Source organism: Pipra filicauda, unplaced genomic scaffold (genome assembly GCF_003945595.2).
Source record: "Pipra filicauda isolate LSUMZ 115617 unplaced genomic scaffold, ASM394559v2 scaffold74_size2892960_pilon, whole genome shotgun sequence".
Lineage (NCBI taxonomy): Eukaryota > Metazoa > Chordata > Aves > Passeriformes > Pipridae > Pipra > Pipra filicauda.
In genome coordinates, this window is record NW_024104920.1 from 2,050,923 (window position 1) to 2,068,540 (window position 17,618).

At 43.8% G+C, this 17,618-nt stretch overlaps 1 protein-coding gene across 2 annotated transcripts in view; it reads left to right on the plus strand.

Moving 5' to 3' along the window:
* Nucleotides 1-10,756: 10,756 nt before the first annotated feature.
* The window catches only part of NCK2 (NCK adaptor protein 2), an 84,935-nt gene continuing 78,073 nt past the window's right edge, over nt 10,757-17,618 (plus strand). For both annotated transcript variants that reach the window (XM_039389630.1, XM_027731470.2), the window contains exon 1: nt 10,757-11,070. The gene's annotated coding sequence lies outside the window, so the exon portion shown is untranslated. The remainder of the gene's footprint in view (nt 11,071-17,618) is intronic.

A 17,618-nucleotide genomic window follows, 5' to 3' on the forward strand; every position in this document is an offset into this window, starting at 1 on the left:
TAGAAAACGATTAATTAGTATGAGCACAGGTGCCTGTCCAAGTTGCCACATACAGCTTAAATGGTGGCTGCTGGGAATATGTTCCTATTAGGTACACACTCTCCTAGCTTTGAATAAATATTTTCTCCCAGAGCATAAACATTTATGGTTTAATCTAATTTAGCCTTAGAGAAACCACAAATGTATAGGGTAATCTTAACATTTGTCACAGATAATCAGTTGTTGTTGGTCAACGAATAATTAATCCAATTTAAGAAGTTCTTAGGTGACACAGGTCAAACACACACACTTCTGCACTGCTGAAAGCAAAGAACTGAGGCCAAAACACAAGCTCTGAATAGGACAGGTTGCTTCATTCTTGGCATTAGCTCAGCTGATGTATATAGGCAGCAGAGACCAAACTTACCAAGACCTTCTGCCCACCCTGTCCTTTAGAAGGCAGGGCCTTCTACTTCTAAGCAGATCACAATTTGACCCAGAAGTGCATAAAACCAGTACATCATTCATCTGAGACAAACTAATTGGCAGATATATTCCTCAAGCTGCTTTATTCTGCTTATGCAGAATGTTACATTGATTGAAGACATAAGCAGGAAGTGCCTGGGAAATTACAACTGAAAAGTGAAGTGAATTTGCTACAGGTCTAAATCTTACATTATAGTAAAAAAGACATACAGGCCTATTTGAGACAGAAAACCTTTTCTTTATATGTATATTATTAAAGAGAAAGGAAAAAAGAAGAGAAAGAGGAAAGGAATAGGGGAAAGCTAAAAAAAGGAAAAGGGAAAGGGAAAAGAGAAAAGTCTTTTGAGAGTTAATTCTTCAGCCATTTTCCTCTTTTTTTGAGCTGGTACTCCATGACAACTTTTCTATTATATGCCGTCTATGAAAGCATACAGGACTTTTCCATTGAGTGGAAAATTGGTGAGGCTGTCTTGTTTACAACTGCTAACATAATAACTCTGATAAAGTAGTGGACATAATTATGCCACTTTCAGACAAATTGTGGAAAAAAATAACTTTATGATCCTTTAGCCTGGCTGTTGCACCTGAATGTGTTATCCTTAAAACCAATTGTGATGTTGCTTGTTAACAGCATCCCTTCTCAGAGAGGGCTGTGCACACTTGGTGACTTCCTGGCTTCAACAAATCATAGTAAAAGTGTTCTCCCTGCAAGTGCAGTTTAAGGATTTTCACAGTAATCGGTGTTCTCAATAGGCTCAGCTTTGGAAGAAAAGTGTGAGATTGACTTTATTTGTGTCCCACAGGTTATAGGCAGCAACCAAAGCTCTGGGCTAGAAGGGGACTAGGTGGTTGTACCATCTCAGCAGATTTCCTCTGCAGTCCTTTCCGGCTCTGCTGTGGGCTGCTGCTTCTTCCCAACTACCCTTGAAAAATCAAGTCAGGTCTAAGACTGAAAAATAAATGAGTAGACACTGCACTGCTGTAGTGATCATGCCATCCCCATTATAAAGATTCACAGGCAAAGCAGTTTAGTGCAAGCCCAGTTAAGAAAAACACTCTGTATGCAGTTGAAAGTAGACCCAGGCTACTTAGAAGCACTTAAAAAGCACAGGATGACTATTCTTTCAATGCTTTCCCTTTGTGCTTCTCAAAGTGCTTTACGAATCTTCATCAAGTATGTGTTATAACACCTGTGAGGTGTTATAACATTGCTACTTTCCGAAGGGTAATGCAATTTTTGGGCACCTATGTGGACATGCGTGAAAGTTTCAGAGATACTAAACACCCAGACAACCAGCCACTAGTATGTCTAACTTGGAACCACCAAAAAGCACTATTAAAACTGAAATGGTAGGCTTCCTTTTATTTCCCTCCTAGTAAAAAAAAAGCTAAGGAGTAAACGTTTTCAAGTGTGCCTCTACAGCTCTGAGAGCAAGAAACTTCTTATTTGCTTGCCTTTTTTTTTTTTTTTTTTTTGCTTAAAGTAAGCTGAGACAACCTAAGCAAAGATGCGATTCAGTCAGTTTGGTCTGTAAGTAAAACAAAGTACACACCACATTGGATGACTCACAGTGAAATTTCAAGAGCAGATAAAATCAGTGGGAGCCAGAAGCTTTCCTGTAAATGATTTCAAAGTTACTGACACCAAAGCACAAGGCAGCACAGTCTTAGGCACCTGTTAGGGGAAGACACCATTAAAACACACTTCATCGTGATACAATATGTTGAATGGGCGAAGAACAGTGTGGGGACAGGCACAAAGAAGGGTTCGCAACCCCTTCAGACCAACAACAACAACATGTCAACATAAAGGCACATTTCATTCTCTCTGGTTTGGATACTTCCCAGGAATTCCCCTTCCAGGGGTATTGTGGTGGAGAGGGCCCAATAACTAGGAGGTTTGGGACAGGAATTGGGAGAATGCAACCACACCCCGTTATCATTTTTCCCACCCGCCCTCCCACAGTGAAGATCTTTTCTTGCTCCCTATGCTTTCACAGGAGCTCTGAAGCAGCTGGCAAAGGGAGGCAAGCCAGCTACAGCTCTGCTGGCAGGGGGCTTTGAGGGGGGCTGCAAAAGCAGCGAACCTTGACTCTCTGCAGGTTCCCTGTGGTCTGCTGGGAAACTCCTATGGTAAATGAAACCATTCTGTGGGGTGAGAGCAGAGGAAATGGTCTTTTCCTGATTGATCTAAAAAAGGACCACCATGACCTACCGTTATCAACATGAAGTAAATGATCTGCAATTAGTTTGCCTACACAATTTGCCCTGTCAGCTAGGGACCTCACCCACCAAATTTTAAATCCCAGGAGAGCAGCGGTGTTGAGCTCTGCAGAAAGTCAAGGTATAAGTAATTTCAAACCCAGAACAGACCTGATTGTTATGTTGGGTCAAATAACCCATTGTATAGGACCACTGCATTTTCATAATGCAGCTGAGCAGCACATGGCTGACTGCTCACCGTGCCTCCTGCCTGGCATGCGTTCACAGCTATGGCAAGAAATCTCCACTCAAGAGAGGTTTGGCATTGAAAGAGCTGCAATATTTTAAATTGGTAGTTTGGGGAACTGTGCAGACCCTTGGTCTGGAATAGACTATTTCTTGCTGAGAGCAGAAGTTGCCCCTATATTTGGCAGATGGCACTGACTCAGATGCTCATCGAGAGTCCTTTGCTTCATATGCCCATTTATGTTCACAGACTACAGATAAACATGTAGTGACTTAGGTTAGTATGACAACAGTGTTCGGCTAATGAGTGTCAAAACTATAAACACAACTGATCCTCCCAACATCTGTCGAAGAAAAACCAGCACCTGATATGTTTCATTTGAGTTCTTGTTTTTTCAGCTAAATCAGAACTAATTTTGCTGCTGTGAGTCATAACACTAAAATATACCACCTGTATATGATGCCCTCTGTATTTTACATCTACAAATTATCCCTCCATTGTCCCAGTGAACTATTACTATAAACATATAAAAAATAGGAATACTCAACTACCAAAGCTTTACTGACTAAGCTAAAGCCATACAGCACTTGGATGACAGTGACAGATAGAAAACTAAGGCTGGGAACACTGATTTCTGAATTATTTTTCCTGTCTCTAGACAACACTTGTATGTAATAGAGATCAGCTAAACAAATGGTAGTGAAGCACATCTGAGGTTACATATGCTCTGCCATTTGTTACTGCCATGTTGCTGTCTTTGCAATAGATGCTTAAAAAGGGACTGCTTTAAAGCTAAAAAGCCCCACCCAAACCCAAGAAATACCTAACTGTATTTTGAAACCTGATTGTTTTTTCCTAGCTTCTTTGTCACTACTAAAAAGTAAGTTTGTTCCTTCAAATACCTGATTGTAACACAATCAATATTTAAAATAAATTTTACTTTACCTTTTTTTCAGTTAACAACTCATATTTATAATTTTGTATACTCAAAATTTTCTCCATCTCTGATTTAAGAACTCAGTGTTTCCAGATTCTTTTATGTAATATTTGTATTTGACCAGTAATTTTTATATTGTTGTCTGGTATTCAGTTTTTCTGTTATGTATAATCATTCAGCAATTTCAATTATAAATGATGGAGTCACAGGAAAATTTCTCTTACCATATTAGTTCTTCACACTATTTTTCTCTCAGCTAATTCTAATTTTAATTAGTTTGAGCAGCAATTGATTGTACTGATGTACTATTCAATTAATTCCACAATGGTGACTGAGGTTATTTGCTGAGTGACCGCAAAATACCAGAGTACACCGTATTTTACAATAATTACATATCAGTTCTACTGGAAACAGTGGTCCATCTTCTTGTATATCCAAATGCTGATTTTAAAGTCACACCTATTTACATCTTTTTTAACCTATTTCCCATTAGAAAACAAGGATGACTTCATTTGTTAAGTGTAGAGATCATAAGATCTGTAACATTAAGAAGGAACTTTAAAAACTGACCATACAAAACATTTTGAAGTGAATTTTTTCATCAGGAGCAGGTGGAGTCTTGGTTTGTTATTGTATGCCCATTGTTTTTTGCCTCCCGTTATTGTAGATCATGCAGATACAGGAAAATCATCTAGTGATCACACTATTGTTATGGTCTTTTTTGTCTTTTAATTCTGGATTGAAATGTAAAACACAGACTACACTTCTGTATTTTCTGAACCAGAAAAAAGCAGATTTGGCTATGACCTATTTAGATTGTAGATGATGTTTGATCTGCATGGATTGTACATCTGTCTAGACTGAAGCCTAAAACCTTGTGTACTGATCGGTAAGAGTCTGCATTACCCATTCAAATAGGAAATGTTGCATGAAGGTAAAATTCATGCCAGCAGATAATAGCAGAAAATTACTTACACTTTCTGACCTAATTCAGAATTGTCAACCTCAAACATTCAAAAATTCAATCAGGACACCAATCATGAAACTAATGTAAAATCCTGATTTAAAAGCACATTGATTTTTCTTTTATCTACAGGTTTTTAAGTTCACAGGGATCACGCTTCCAGACTTTCCCTGGCAGTCATGAAGGATGAAAACAGTTTTGAAGGTTGCGCTTTTCACATAATCTTATGCCCCTTGGAATTAGTGCTCTAAGAAATACAAAATATTTTGTATAACGATTACGATAATTGGCAATACAGTTTTCAAAGGCAGAGCCTTTGACTAATAACTGATTAGTCATCAGTTATTAGAAAAGAATTGGGAAGGCTAACAGGGAGCATTTGTTTTCTTCTCTGCAGTAAACTACAGTACTGTTAGGTTGTGTAACTCTGACATCAGCTAAACCTCTAAAGATTGAAGTTGACTCTTATGTATGAAGTTGGTAATTAAGGCTATAGACACATAGTACAGAGCCAAGGAGGAACTTAAATCCAAGTCAGCATGATGTTACAGGATCGTTGTGTTTTCCCAACGTCTTGGCCTAAATCAGTGCCACCATCCCTCTTCTCCATTTACCCAGGCTCTTGGGTTGACAGGATCCACTAAGGCATCTATGGATTTGCAGCAAGTCACTTCGCCCATATTTCCAGACCATGACTGCCATGGGATAGGCCAGAGAAGATGTCTTGCCCATGCACACAAATGCTGCAAGGTTGTGGCTGGTGGGTCCCCAAGCAAGCTGCCATGGAGCTTGGCCAGTCTGAGGGCCCACAGGATGAGCTTTCCTCCATCAATAAACAACTACATACACTCGAAGACTGTTCCTCCCAAGCAAAGAAAGCACTGGCCCCTGGGCTTATGCAACCCATAAACTGGTGATGCAGCCTATGGGATCTCCAAGTAAGAGACAACTTCCTCTGTTTCTCTTCTGTTGCCTCTCCCTGCGTGTTTTTTTGCCCCTGAGAGGGGAGTATGAGCTAGCAGTCCTGAGCAAAGTCCAGTGCAGGCAACTACATTTTGCTGATGTAACCTACCACAGCAGTGGGATGCTATATCCTGCACCAGGGGCTCTGAACTCTTGCACGGCCCTGACACATGTCAGGGAGTTCTCCTCCTCCCTTGAAATGGCTGCACCTCATGGCGGGAAGATGCAATGCCTGTGTCTCTGCAGTGTGCAGAACAGCCAGCTCTGGACAGAATTTGGTATTTAAGTGCAAAATGGAGATTACACAGCAGAGTCAAAACATTTAACAGCAGTATTTTGAATTTAAAAACTGTATGAAAGATCAGTTTTAACCTTTGAACAGAGTTCAAAAGATGTCCCTCAGCACACTTCCACTTTTAAATAAACAGGAGAATCAAGGGCCCTGACATTTCCAAAGCCCAAAACACCAGTTTGTTTTCCTTACATAAATACTTTGAATCTCAGAAACTGTCTACAAAAGATAATGATAGAATTTGTCCTAGTAAAATGCAATCTGCTGAAAGATTTAGCTTGCAGTTTTACAGCACCTTTGGGGAGCTTTGGTCCATTGAATAGAAGAATTTGGATGTATTTTGAGCTCTAAGGACATGTTCTTCCCCTCAACGTTTTTCATAAATGTCATTGAAGATGCAGCAGCCATGCAGTAAGTGAGAAAAGCAGCTGCCTTACCGTCAGGCTGAATTAGAATCATAGTGCAAGTATACTTAAGTGACTCAGCAGTAACTAAGTATTTGGGATCTATTCTCCCTAGTAGTGGTCATGTAATTCCCCTTCATCTACATGGTAATTGAGCACATGTTTTAAGCAGAAACTAGATGTGTAGTGATGTAAATCCTTTGAGAAGGAGAATTTTTTTTTGAGAGAGAAAAAACACAGACACTGCTTAACTGAGTTGTAAGCTGGGAAGTTTTCTGGAAGGTGTTATTAAAATCAACATTTTTTTCAGATTAGAGAGAATTAAAAATCACCTTTTTTTCCCCGGAATACCCAGGGTTTCTTTACCTTTCCATTTGTTATGGCACAGTATTAACAATCCCATGTTTATAAATGGAATTTATTAGAATATCGATACTTTTAAAAGGCAGTTTTGAAATGCAGGAGTAGTGATTTTTAAAACAGGTTAATCACAGAATGACAAAATCAATTATGTTGGAAAAGACCTCTCAGATCATCGAGTCAAACCTATATTAATTTAGATTTAGGTATATTTTCTCCCCAGTGGGCTAACACAGAGTGACCAAACACCTTTACTGTCTACCTCTGAACTGGACAATGGTGTTTTCCAGATTTACAAACAACTTACCAGTCCTTCTGTCTCACATTCCTACTAAAATGTCTCCCAGTGTCCTATGGGAGCAGGTATTAGCTCATACTCTAGATAGAGCAGCTGGTGATAAAACCTGGAGCATCTGGAGAAAAGATCAGGTATTTGTGCAGAGGGTGGATGGAGCTGCATCCAGGAGGTGGTAGTCATCTTGCCACAACACGTGCAAATACATTAGTGTGGTTTGGGTCTGTAAGGCTGGAATCTGTGCTAGAGATCATGGTCATGTGTCCATCCTGTGGAAGACACCGTTCTGCCAGGTGGGTGGCAAAGCACAAGCAGCATCATATGGGGGGGTCAGAAAATGGGTAGTCATATAAAAAGAAAGGCAAACAAAAATAAAGAAATTTAAGCCAAAAGATATGATTTTTTTAGCCTCTTGTGCAAGATATGAACATCAAGATGAATTGACTGCCGTTATGTAATTGCAAAATAGGTCTGTCACACAACCTCTGGGTTTGGTGTTTATAAGTAACCCTGTTTGAAACAGCAGTATGAGGTAGGCTGTTTCTCTGCCAAAGACACAGTTGCATATTTTTATTGCTTAACAATTTTTTCTTTTATTTTTTTGTTATACAGTTATGGCCTTAGGCTGGGAAAAATATTCCTGTTCTTCTCTCCTGTGTATATATTTTCTAAGGACTGCACCACTCTTATGCATATGCAAAAGTGCATGCTTTGCATATTTACTTTCTTTATACAAAACAGTGTGCCTGCCACATCATGTAATGCTTTCACTTCTGTACAGATTCCCCCAAATTTATCATCTTCTCATATTTAGAATGTAATTCTCACTCAAATCACAAGCAGCCAGCTCTCCTTAATAAGTTATTCCAGAGATAACAGCTAATTATGACATTTCAAAAGCCATACATTAATATTTCAGTAGGCTCAGTGTTTTGAAATACTATTCAGGGCAACATGTTGGTCACTTTTGCTGGGAAGGATGTGTTCAGCAGATAGGCAGTTAAAATATCTTTCAACATACAAACTCTTGGAAACCCTTTCTGTGGTGTCTTCTGCTCATCATAAGCCACAGTGTGTAAAAAAAAAGCTTTAATGGATTGCTTTGTAATATTATATTTACATATAACATATATATATTTAACAACAGTATGCTTCAGAGTCCTTAAATTAGTCCTTTGCCTGAAGACAATGTATTAATCCAAATCCCTCCCTGAAACATTCTTCTTCTGTAAATCCTATTAGCATTAATCTGATGAAGTTAGGTGCGCTTTATCACTTTTTTTCAGATATCTAGAAAGCTTTGAGATCTACTGCTCACTCAGTGGCTTATGGTTTCAAACACTTTTGGAGGTCTAACAGCCTGGGAACCTTGCAGGGTTCATGTCACCTTTCCTTGGACATCCTCAACTCAACAGCACTGTATGGAAAACAACAAAGTGGAGGGTTTACTGTCTGCAAGGGTGTGGTAAGAAGGGACAAAACTGAGACTGAAATCTGTGTATTATGAATGCAAAGGAGAGCGGGACAATTCACCTCTCCTTTATCACTCCCACAGTGCATTATGTTCCAGAAACAACAGAGACTTTTATCTGAAAGTCCTTGGATGACCGATTCCATTTAAATTCAGCCTAAGCCTCTGCAGGCTGGAGTGAGGCCTGACCATGCTGTGAGGCAGAGCCAGCAGGGACCCCAGATATTTTCCAGCTCTAAAAAATCATGGTCAGATTATTGTTTCGAAAGGAAGATTAACACCTCTTTCAGTCAAAGTCAAATGCATGCACAAAAAAGACAGGAAAGGGGCTTTCTGTTCCTCCTTGAGGTACATGCAAGTCTTTTTTGGAAGTAAAAGTGGCCGCATTTCCCTTTCAGGTTTATCTCACAGGCATGTGTAAGGTGCTTGGGGCTTCCCAAACCATCATTTAAATGCTGCAAGAATTTGTAAAAGTTAACATAGGGAAGAGGGAGTTATTTGAGGATTTTATTTGAGGAGTTATTTGAGGAGTTATTTGAGCTATTTTAAGCAGGAGCATGGAAAGATTGCCAAGCACACATTTTTTACTCATCATATTTAGAGAGTATAAAGTCTTTGTCCCAAGATCTCCCTGATAGCTTTGGCTTGGTCAGAGAAAATAAGACAGTGGGGCTGCTGACTTTATTTTGGATTTGGAAAAGGTGGTGTTGCTTAGCCTTGGCACCCAAGCCAGGAAATGTCTCCTGAGGAGAGGCTAAAGCAATATGGGTAACGTGCCAGCCTACTCTTCCGGGAAGCTGCCAGGCTGTGAAGGGTTAATGGTTTTACAACGTTTCTGAGCAGTTTCCCCGTCACCACCCCCACAGCACTGGTTTATAATTCGAACTCTCCAGGTTACTCCAGAGGGATGATCCTTCCCTTTTCCCACAGCCCAGGGACACTCCTGGAGGGGACAGTGTGCCCTGGGGAAGGCACGGGGGCCGGCAGGCCCAAGGCCAATGGCTTGGCTGGCACAGTGGCCATTCAACTGGAGACTAGGGCGACCATGGGGTCTCCTGCCTGCCATGTTTATCCATTCGTGGAGGGGTGCAGGGGGCTGCCTGGACCAGCCATAAGCCCAGGTATGAGGCTCTATTTTGGAAGAAAAGGGTTGCTTACCCGAGGGAATGACCTCAAGTTGTGTCAGGGATGGTTTAGGTTAGATAGTAGAAAAAAGTTCTCCACCCAGAGGGTGGTTGGGCACAGGAAGAGGCTCCCCAGGGAAGTGGTCACAGCACCAAGCCTGATAAGAGTTCAAGTAACATTTGGACAACGCTCTCAGGCACATGGTATGTACTCTTTAAGATGGTCCCGTGCTGGGCTAAAAGTTGGACTCGATGATCCTTGTGGGTCCCTTCCAACTCAGGATATTCTGTGATTCTGTGGCTTGGAGTGGCTGCCGTCCCCGCCGCCCTTTCATGGGGGCACAGCACCTGAGCAGGTACATACCGAGCACCCGGATTACCAACCACTGACCGACCCCGTTGATACGCGGGGCGCTGAGGCTGAAACTTCGTCCCGGGGCGGGAACGGAGAGAGGAGCCGGGAACAGCGGGGGTTGCGGGCGCCCCGCGGCCGAGGGGCGGTGGAGGCGCCCCGATACCACGGCTGGAAATTCCCCGGCGGCAGCGGCTCCGCGCCCTGGTCCGTGGCAGCTCGGGGGCCATCCCTGGCGCGGCCCCGCCCCGGGGCGCTCCCCCCGGCCCGGCCAGGGGCGCGCGCGCCTCCCCATCCCCAGTTCTTCAAGCGCTCGCCAGTACTTTCCGTGGGCGCTTCCGCTCCCAGCGGGGCAGCTTCCCCGGGAGTGCCGGGTCTCACGCGGCTGGAAGGGGACCGTGAAGGGACAGAGGAGGTGGCAGGGCGCTTCTGCCGGGCAGGGCCCCCTTTGCCCCGCCCCGCGGTCCCGGAGTGGTCCTGCCGCAGAGGGGAAGGAGCCGCCCGGGCCGTCCCTACCCGTCCTTCCTGCAGTGGGGCGGGGAGCAGCGGCCCTCCCGCCGCGCGAGGGAGAACCCGGGGAGCTCCTCCCGCGCGATCCCGGCAGCGGCAGCGGCAGGAAGGGCAGGGCGAGGGCGGGGGCTGTGCCTGTGCCGGGGGGGCGGGCGGTTCGCGGGGGAGGGGCCGCCGCCGCCGCCGGGCGCAGCAGGCAGAGGGAAGGCAGGGAGCGGAGCTGCCGCCGTCGCTGCCCCTGCCGAGGGCCAGGGCCTTGGACGCGTCCGGCGAAGAGCGCAGGAGGAGGAGGAGGAACGGGAAGGGGGGGAGCCAGCCGGCCCCTCTCGGAGGACGCGGCCCGCATCCGCCCGGGGAAGGGCAGAGGGAAGCGGAGGGGGGAGCGAGCGGGCGCCACCGAGGAGACAAAGAAGCGGAGCCCGCCTGGGCTGGGAGCCTCCCCGCCACCGCCCGCCCCGCTCCGCTCCCCGCCGGCCGGCAGGAGGTGAGCGCGGCCTCGGGCGGGACGGGGATGGGGCCGGGGCGGGGGCCGGGGCCCGCCGCAAACTTGTGGCGGTCACGGGGGGCGACGCGGGGAAGGGACGCCGCGAGCGGGGGAGGGCGGGTGTCACCTGGGCGGCCGAGGCTCCGCGGCCACCTCGCGGACGGGGGGGCCGGTACCTGCCGGGGCGTCACGGGGGGCCCGGAGCGGGAGGAGGTGTTTGTGTGCCACGTCCAGCTGCGGGGGGGGCTCGGGGGCGGCTCCTCCTCATCCTCCCGAGTTGCTGCTCCTGTGTGTGTGTGTGACAGCCGCTGCTTTGTGCCGCCCGCCGCTCGGCCGGGGGGCAGCGCCGGGCCGGGATACCCCCCCACCCCACCCCCTGTGGGACTCTGGAGAATGGAGACGGCGTATCCGGCGACCGCGGGGGCAGCGGCGGAGGAAGGCGGGCAGCGCCTCCCGGCCGGAGCGCGGCGCAACCGGAAAGTTTCCCGGGCGAGAGCGGGAGCGCCGCCGCCCCGCACGGGGACCGGCGGGCGGGCACCCTGGGCTGCGGAGGGGACGCGGACTGGTTCTTTTTTCTCTCCGTCCCCGACTTGCGACTTTAGTAGAGCTGAGGCCGGGGGTGTTCTCGAGGAGCGCAGTGCGCTATGGCCCCGGTCGATGGCAGAAAGGATATGAAGGTAAAATTACATTTTGTAGGGTAAAATTACACCTTTTGTACTGACTGTTCAGTGAAGCGCATCCCTGGGTGTTTTGGGAAGAAAATTACTGGAGTTCGTCCTGTTTTTTAATTAAAAATGTGCCCAGGCTAACAGCTACCCCTCGGTGGCAGGGTAGGCGCTGTGGCCCACCTCAGATCAGGTTGTCAGATCGGGATTCAGATTTGTAATTCAGGTCTGACCTGCGACTGGCTATTCGTGAGTGCCTCTCGGCTCTAGTTCCCATGTTAACATCACCCACGGTTGTTTTTTTGCAGTGAATGTGTCCCTCTGCGTGCGTCAGGGTTATTCCGTGAATTCCGTGCAGCATTTAACTCGGATTTGCCTTGTTTTTGTTACACGAAGTGAAACCTTTTGTTACTTTAAAAGTTGAATGGTGACTTAACGTCGGGAAGAATTTAAAACGTTTCTAGCTTGAACAATGTTTCTTCTCCTTCCCGTGAAGCAATTTTTGTTTCTGAGGAACATACTGCTACTGTTCTAGACGCTCAACGTGGGAGAATTAGACTTGCTTTTATGAAACACGGTATTGGCCTTTGTAAAAACAAATTTTCATGGCCTAACCACGCGTGGTTTGTATCATCGGGAGTTTGGACTGGGAACTTAATATGGAGGAATTTGAAAGGGCTCACTGGGTAGGAGATTATGAAGAATTTCTGTTTGAAAGTACTTGTTTTACCACTGCTTTTTAGGAATCTGAAGCAGTCAGCACCATATAGATGATGTTAATGGCACTGTGTTTTAATTTTTAGGATTTTAACCTCTGAAGTAAAGTAATGTTGTTGCCTGATTTCACAACTCTGGAAATTGAAATCCTCTATCTCACCAATGTCAGTTTAAGGAGTTAAGCAGATCGCTTTGTCTTTGTAATTGACTTTCTTCTTACGACTTTGACAAAAGATGTCACTTTTGGGAACAGTGAATAAATGTAGCCATAGAAGACACCTGTACCACGAAGAGCAAGGCTGTAATTAGCAAATATTTTTATATAGGCCATGAAACAGATACAGATTCACTATAATGTTAGCTCTTATTGCTGTTGTTCTGTCATTACAACATTAGCTATTGTATTTGCCTCCTACTTCTACCAGGTGACATTTCTAATTGCTGTTGTGATACAATGATACACAAACTCTTTTTTGCTATATTTTCCTGAAACCAACAGCAGGGTTAGTCCTTGATTGTCTGGATGATCCTTGTTATTACATCTTTACTACTGAATATATGATAAATTTAAAACTTCAACCTTTGCCTTCTTACCACAGTGAAAAGGGTATTTGTTATCTCCTCTTCCTCTCTTTTCTTTAGTTTTCTGGCTAGCAATCTGGAAGCGTAAGGAAAGTGTTTGTTCTCTTATGTGTCACCTCGCATCTTCTATTAGGTAAAGAGAGACGAGGTCAGTGACGTCTACTTCTTTTCCAGCCTTTGTTTCTTATGCCTTGTGTTGCTGTTGGTATGTTAATCCTTTGCAGCGCTCATGGCTTTCCTGTTATAGTAGAAACTATAATAGGAACGACTCAAAAAGTGATACCCAGATAGCTTTGTTTGCTGGTTGTGGTCTTGAGCAGCAGTAAAACTACATGGAGTATCTGCATTTTTCATGCTCCTTGAGCATAAAAGCTGCTTCCAGACTCATGGAGACAGGTACTGTATCAACTTACTTGCCGCAGGTTTGAAATCCAAACCAAGGCAACTTTGAATCCAAAGCGATTGTTCTAGAAAAATATTTTCTGTTTGTATCAAGAGACTGATGGTTTCTAAGACGCGGGTATTCCCAACCCCCCATCCCCACTGTGTTTTGAGGAAGGAGGATTGCTGGTGCGGATTTATTAGAGGTGTTCGAAGTTTTTAGATAGCTGAAAACTGTGCAACCGGATGCTGCCCTGTTTTGGTTAGTTTAGTCAGACCGGGCGTAAGGTGCTGGGTGCTCATCTCTGGACACACTGCTCCCCCAGAGTAGGTCATCTGGTGTGTTGAAGAGGCAGAGTGTTGAGGCACTCTGCAGGAGAGCTGCTTTCTGCTTCTAATGAAATAATAAACTTACAGGCAATATGCCTTTATTCGTGTATTTACTAGGTATACAGAAGTGTTGCAGAACAATAGTTTTGATGGAGTGAAAGTCAAGAATTCTTATTAGTTCCTGAAGTAGAAAACCTTCAGAGAGAGCTGGGATGGTGTTTGTAATGTGGAAAATAGCATTGTGTCTTCCTCCTTAAGCACAGAAGTGAGGCCTGCACTAATCATTTAACCTGTGCACCAGTGTCCAGTCTTTTGAAAAAGCTAATACATGAGCCCCCGATACATGTTTCGAAAAATTACTTTTCTGTTTGTTTTGCTTTGCAAACTTATGAATGTTGGTGCAGGAATCTTTAGGCTTTTTTCAGTTTAAGCTAGTTCCAATTTAAATTTTTCTTGTAAATTAATCAGGCCCATTAGTTTTCTCATAGTAATGTAGTCATCAGTGTCTTGCCAATTAAACCGTTGCTCCATTCAGTGGTGGGTAAAGTAATTCTTCCAAGTGTTAAGTTTGGTGTTTGTTTTTTTGTTGTTGTTTTGGTTTTTGTTTGGTTGGTTGGTGTTTTTGTTTGTTTGGTTTCTGGTTGTTTTTTTGTTTGTTTGTTTTGGGTTTGTTTTTTTTTCTTGGAATAATCTTTTTTCCCCCATCGTAAGGATTCTTAATTGTTTCATAAATGCTAATGACATGAGTAAATTGGAGGTGCATTGAAATATGAAATACATATTTTTATATTCCATTAAATATATGTGACACAACAAATTAATTTGTTTCTCACCTTTAATGAAGTGAGTTCATATTTTAAACCCAGCACAAATAATAATTTTGTGTGCAGTGAGGTGGCCTGTCAGTGTATGTTTTTAAGCTTTAATAGAGTATTGTAAATTTTAAGAATTCAGGTGCAGAGGAATAAATCTTGATTAGAGAATAGCAGCCTATTGCATTTTAAATTAATGCAGCTATGGACAAAACCCTGGTGTCAGTAAAGTTTTAGAAATACTCATGCTAAGAAAAACGTCTGTTACTGTTACCAGGCATGCTGGTATAGCCAGTATTTGATCACAGTTGTAGAAACAAAGTAGAAAAAAGCTTAGAGGCTTTTTCACTCTGTAGATTTGTTGTACTGGTTTTGGTCCTGATCTCATTAACAAGTATTAATATGGTGATATGTAACTGCTATTGATTATTCAGTGGAACAGACAGTGTGGTGAACATGCTGAGACTCTTGGCAGATCCCCGAATTCTCAAGTGTTGCTTCTCTCTTACAGTCATGCCAAAGTACAGATGCAAAATTAAATGCCATACAGGTGTGTTTTTAATCTAGACTGAAGAAACTTGATCCAGTTTTCCTCAACTCATCTAAGATAGTGTCTGCAGAGTACACACAACCATGGAAATAGATACGAAAACAGATAGTGAGATCTACCACAGATAGAATATAGCTGAAAATTCATTAGACAAAAATTATATGTGTGGTATATTTAAAAAATCAGGTAGTAACTTAGGCAATCTCCTTTTTTTTTTTAAATTAATGAAATGCAAACTTTATTTCAAAGAAGATTTTTAATTAAAAATTGGAGAAATACAGTTAGATAGTAACTCTTGACTGTTGTGTTTCAGCAGGTTGTGCCATTTGGATAGGTGGGGTGCTGGTTTCCTCTGTCGCTTCAGAGATATCTGTTGTGTGGTGCTTGGAGGTGATGTGGATGGTGTTTGCTGTACCAGAGCTGTGCTGATTAACTGAGATGGATCAACTACTAAAAATAAATGAGCAGGCTCCAGTTTATTACTTATTTAGTAATAAACTAAAAACAGTTTTTAGACTTCTGAGACATTTGAAGTTTCTGCATTTTAGAAGTGGTACAGTATTTATAAGGGCCTTAGTAAAGAGAAGTGACAGGAGTGTGAAAGCAGGTACTGAAGTTTAGCAAGAAGATAGAGGCTGCAGACGCTCCTCCTGACACAGGGTCATGTCCTCTTACAGAGTGAGAAGCTGCTTTTAGCTGATTGCTGTCTCTTGGCTGTCTTTCCCTGCAAGTTAGACCGGATCAGCTCTGTGTAAATATGGAGGAGCCATCAGACCCTCTAGGAGAATGGGAGGAGGGTTAGCAAAAACAGGTGCTTTTTGCTCATGCTGGGGTGGGATTCTTGGTTCTGCTAGCAGAGCAACATTTAAAAAATCTGTTTTATTTTTAAGAAAATAGAAGTAAGCTTTTGAAAAAAAAATTAGTTCATTTCTCTTTGGATTTAACTATATTGTCCTTATTTATATTATTTTCAAAAAATCATTGAACAGCATCTAAAGGGGAGCCATGAGGATGGTAAAGGGTCTCTGGAGGGGAAGCCTTTTGAGGAGCGACTGAGGTCACTTGGTTTGTGACCAAGTTTGTGACAGCCTGGAGAAGAGAAGATTGAGGGGAGACCTCATTGCGGTCTTCAACATCTTCGTGAGGAGAAATGGAGTCCCCCTGGTCGTGTGACCAGTGACAGGCCTCAAGGAAACAGCAGGAAGCTGAGTCAGGGGAGGTTTACGTTAGATGTCAGGAAAAAGATTCTTCACCCAGAGGGTGGTTCAGGAACAGGCTCCCCAGGGAAGTGGTCACAGCACCAAGCTTGTCTTAGTTCAAGTAGTGTTTGGACAACACTCTCAGGCACATGGTGTGATTCTTGCAGTATCCTGCATAGGACTTGATGATCCTTGTGGGTCCTTTCCAACTCAGTATATTCTATGACTCTGTGACTGTTTTAGAACCTTTTCTTCAAAATAAGATTAGAATTTGCAGAGTGGGAAGGTTTGGAAAGGAGTGGTGGTGTTCTTTAAGCATACAAACTATAAATGAAACATACTGGGATTTTATAACTCATCCTGCCTGAAATAATTCTTTTTGTATACCAATTAAGTTAACTATATAGTAAAATAAAGTAATTCATGAGTGGTCCCTTGTATTGGGTCTGGCTGAGATGGAGTTCATTTCCCCATAGTAGCCCTCACAGTGCTGTGCTTTGCATTGGTGGCTAGCAGGGTGTTGATAACACACTAGTGTTTTGGTTGCTACTGAGCACAGCATCAGTGCTGTAACATTCTTTCCCCAGTTGAGGGCAAGATCCTGGGAGGAGACCCAAGTAGGCCAGCTGACCCAAACTGACCAAAGGGGTATTCCATACCATATGATGTCAACTCAGATCTAAAAGCTAAGGCAAGGAGCAGGAAGGCAGGCGTTCACTGTCTCCAATGGCTGCCTGCTGAGGAACCGTCACCCATGCTGAAGCCCTGCTTCTTGGGAGTAGCTGACCATCGCTGCTGATGGGAAGCAGAGAATAAACCCTGCTATCTTTCACTTCACTTTTGCACACACAAGCTTTTGCTGTAATAAACTGCCTTATCCCAACCTACAAGTTGTTTTCCATCTTACTCTCTCCCCTGTCTGGATGGGAAGGAGAGTGATAGAGCATCTGGGTGGGCACCTGGTGTTCAGCCAAGGTCAACCCACCACATCCCTTCACAGTTTTAGGAGAGAACAGGAACACTAAATCCTATTAAAACTTACTCTGTATGTGGAGAGTAAAACTGGTGTATTACTCTGAATTTTTTAGGGCATTCTGGGCTAATAAAACATTTCAAGGAACAGCAATAAATTAAGCCTCCTGTTTAGCAAACCCTGGCACCAATACCAGAGGAGGGGGGTTCCAAGCATCGATCGTACTGACCTCTTGGTTTTAATGCAATAGGAACATGCTCAGAGTACCTTGGCTGCAAGGTTTTTCCTTCCTGTTCTTACAGTAGCAGTGTATCCATCGCACTTGTTTTCTCCCACATC